Here is a 4,045-nt window from a genome sequence, read left to right on the forward strand (position 1 = left end):
GCGCGCGGGGCGGAGAGGGCGCCGCGGCGGCAGCGGCGGCGCCTGGGGAAATCCCAGGGCGGGGTTCGGGCTCGGTGCGGGGAGCGGGGACCGCACTTATAGGAACCTCCTGTAGCGCCACCGGCTGAATCAGTCGGTAGCGGAGACCCACCTAGAGGCTTCAACCCGGCTTTCGTTGTTTTTATTTCTGTCACTCTCCCTTCGTTTCTTTGGAGTGAGCCCATGACCCGAGAGGTCGGAAAGCTGGCTGGTTCTAGGCGACATTCCTGCATCCGGTCATTTTTGCAGACACCCGGAGTCGGAGCTTTTCGGCCTGAGTGTCCCGCTGATGCCCCTCCTCTGGCGTCTCTGGGCCTCTTCCGCTCTGTTACGGGGTCAGGGGAAGCCCAGACGGGCAGTCACCCAAAAGACGCCCGCTGAAACCCGCTCATTCTTCCCAGGTCCCGAGAAAACGCCGCCCCCTCCGGGTAGTCCTCGAGCCTGCAGGAGAGATTTAGTGTGCTGTGCAGGGCACCTTTTTTTTTTTCCTCCCTGTATTTCGGTTGCTGGCGTCTCTTGGTGTGGTTTGCCCACGTTTGCAGCGCCAGGTTCATGGAGAGCAGGAGCTATGCTGTTTGTTTGCGTCGCCGCAGCCTTCAGCTCAGGGAGGAGTCACCCCTCCGTCTGTCCACTGCGCATGCATTTGCTGAGCCGCGATGTATGTTGGCGCTTAGTGCAAGGGGCAGAGGCCTCAGTGAGGAATCGTCCTTAAAAGCTCACATCCAGGGAGAAGGAGCAGAGAGAGAATCCCAGCACCCGGGGGCTTTGCTCTGAGCCAGAGAAGCCTGGGCTCAAGGGAACAGGCCGGGCCCCACCACTCACCTGAGCAGGGCTCTGGTCCCCACTTGTTCCTGCGGGGCCCACTCTGAGCAGAGGGGTTGAGCAGGCTGAGGAGAAGGTGTTTGCTGAAATAGTAAGAGGGTTTAAGTGAACCATGATAAGCTTCTCTCATGAAGACCCCGGTGGCTCTGAGAGGGGTGCAGGGTGTTGTGTATGTGAAAAGTTAAGTCTTAGATACAGACTGGAATATTCTCTTTTGCCTGGACTCCTGCATTCGCCTTACAACTGGTTTCCCTGCGTCCACTCCAGCTCCCACAGCCCCTTGCCACTCAGCACCCCCAGGGGTCTTTAACCTTTTCAGTGGCTCCGACTGTACTCAGCGTAATGCTTCTGCTCCCCACTGTGGCTTGTGAGCTCCTGCAGGGACCCAGCCCCTCTGTCTCCAGCCCCACGACTCTCCCCACTCCCCCGAGGGACAGCCCGGGCCTCCTCCTGGACACCTGTCTCACCAGCCCCTCTGCCGTCTCCAGGTCCTTGTACCTGCTGTTCCCTAGGATGCTGTTCCCCCAGATGCCCCCTTTGCCCTTACCCGCAGTCCACCTAGAGAGGCTTCCTCTAGCGAATGCACCCTTGGGGAGACCTCCAGTGCCCTTCTCGCGGGCCTTCTTGTTTTCTTCCTTCACAACACTTTTCGTGAACTGTCCCTTTTCCATTACTTCAGTTATTTGCTTATCATCTGTCTCCCCATCAGAAGGACTCTCCCAAGGCCAGGGAGCCTGGCTGTCTAATTCATCCACGTAGGTGCATGAGCAAATTGAAGGTACTACCAGCCTTCCTGCTTGAATATCCTGTGGGCACCTCTAATTGTGTCCTTAAAACTGAACTCAGGGCCGGGCGCGGTGGCTCACGCCTGTTATCCCAGCACTTTGGGAGGCCAAGGTGGGTGGATCACCTGAGGTCAGGAGTTCGAGACCAGCCTGGCCAACATGATGAAACCCCGTGTCTTCAAAAAATACAAAAATCAGCTGGGTGTGGTAGCAGGCGCCTATAATCCCAGCTACTCGGGAGACTAAGGCAGGAGAATCACTTGAACCCAGGAGGCAGAGATTGCACTGAGCTGAGATCGCACCACTGCACTCCAGCCTGGGTGACAGAGACTCAGTCTGAAAAAACAAACAAACAAGAAACTGAATTCAGATTCCACCCAAATCTGGATTTCTCACCTCCGTGAAGGGCACAACTGGAGACCCTATTCCTTGATCTAGAAACCTGAGCGTCACCTTTATCTCCTCCCTTTCCCACAGTTGCTTTCTTCTGCCAGTTATGCCTTGCCCTTCTTCCTTCTCAGTTCCTCTCAAACTCTTATGTCACCCATGCCAGCCCTTGTCCTGGCCACCACCTGCTCGTCTGAATTGTTGCTACTGCCTCCCAATAGGTCTCCCTCCCTCCAGCCAGATGCCCTACAATCTGCCATCACCTTACTGCCAGAATGCTCTTCTGGAAGTAGAGATGGAGCTGAACCTGTATTCAAGCCATCAGCTGGAATCCAAACAGTTGTAGGACTGACTTCAGGCTCCATGACCAGGAACCCGTGAGTCTTTGTAACCAGGCTCCAGCCAGCACTTCCTGCATCATTTCTGACCACTTTCCCAAATTGCTTTCCCTGCTACCTTCCTGCCCGCAGTGACCCAATACAGAACCCTGTACTCCCAAGGTTATGCCACTCTCCAGCATTCCTTCTGTGTGGAACACGCCAACCCTTGTCTGCTTTGACCCTGCAAGACTGCATGAGATGGCCAGGCATGGTGGCTCACACCTGTAATCTCAGCACTTTGGGAGGCCGAGGTGGACAGATCACCTGAGGTCAGGAGTTTGAGGCCAGCCTGGCCAGCATGGTGAAACCCCGTCTCTACTGAAAATACAAAAAATTAGCCAGGTGTGGTGGCAGGCACCTGTAATCCCAGCTACTCGGGAGGCTGAGGCAGGAGAATCGCTTGAACCCCGGAGGTAGAGGTTGCAGTGAGCCGAGGTCATGCCGTTGCATTCCAGCCTGGACTACAAGAGTGAAACTCTGTCTCAAAAAAAAAAAAAAGAAAAGAAAAGAAAAACAGAAGAAAAAGACTGCATATGACTCCCTGGCGAAGCCCTCCCTGATACCCCCAAATAGCTGATGCTTCAGCAGAAGGCAGTGTGCCTGGGCTTTGGAGTCAGACCTGGATACAAATCCTTGTTTTGCTGGTATGACCTTGCCAAGTCTTCTTTCCTACAGGACAGAAGGCGGCAGCAGCTCTCCCTGACCTGGCACTCGGGCTTCTCTTGTCCCAGGCTCTGTTTCTGCTCCTTGGACAGCAAGCATTTGTGGGAACTGTGAGCTCTTCAGCCATGAGCCCCTGTTCTGCCCACATCTAGCCCATCTTCCAGATGGACAGACAGGCTGTGGTCGTTGCCAAACCCCTAATTCTGGCCTTGCCCACAGTCAGAGGGATGGCAATTTGTTTGTAAGCTACAGACTATTGCGAATCATTCACTTGGAGACTTCACTAAGACCACTGGCACCTGGCTCCGTAGGCCCTCGGGAAGAGCGTGGTCTGGCAGGCAGACCGGATGTGGCCACAGACCCAAGGGGAGAGTGTGAGCCTGCAGGTCAGAATGCCACCACTTTCTCCTGTGTCCTTCCAGAGAGAGCCTATGGCCATGCACGCATGCTGCTACAGAGGCTAGTGCTCTGTGCCTCCTGGACTCGCTCACTGGCTTTGCAGCCTTAGGGCTTATGCAGATCAACCTCTTACTTTGTAATGGTTAAGTAATATTCTATCATATGGAATGTGATGTGTTATTTATTTAACATTCTGGTTGAATAACAAAGACGGGTTGTTTCCAGTTTTCCAGGAACATCATGCCCCTCCATCATTTGCCCACGTGGAAGGATAGCTACAGGATAAGCAGCTCCTAGAACCAGAATTGCTGAGTTAACTGCTCTGTGCATTTCCTTGCTTTTTCTTGCTTTTCTTTCTTCTTTTTTTTCTTTTTTTGGTAAATATTTATTGAAGTGTAGCATAGCATAGATATAGGAAAGTGCAAAAACTTACATGTACAATTCAATAAATTTTCACTAGGCAAACACACTGTGTCACCAGCACCCAGATTTAGAAACAGAATATTACCAGAGTCTCAAAAGCCCCTGAGCTGCCTTCCAGTCACTACTTACCCTTTCCCCGATCCCCTG

Source organism: Colobus angolensis, unplaced genomic scaffold (assembly GCF_000951035.1).
Source record: "Colobus angolensis palliatus isolate OR3802 unplaced genomic scaffold, Cang.pa_1.0 Scaffold53, whole genome shotgun sequence".
In the NCBI taxonomy this organism is placed as follows: domain Eukaryota; kingdom Metazoa; phylum Chordata; class Mammalia; order Primates; family Cercopithecidae; genus Colobus; species Colobus angolensis.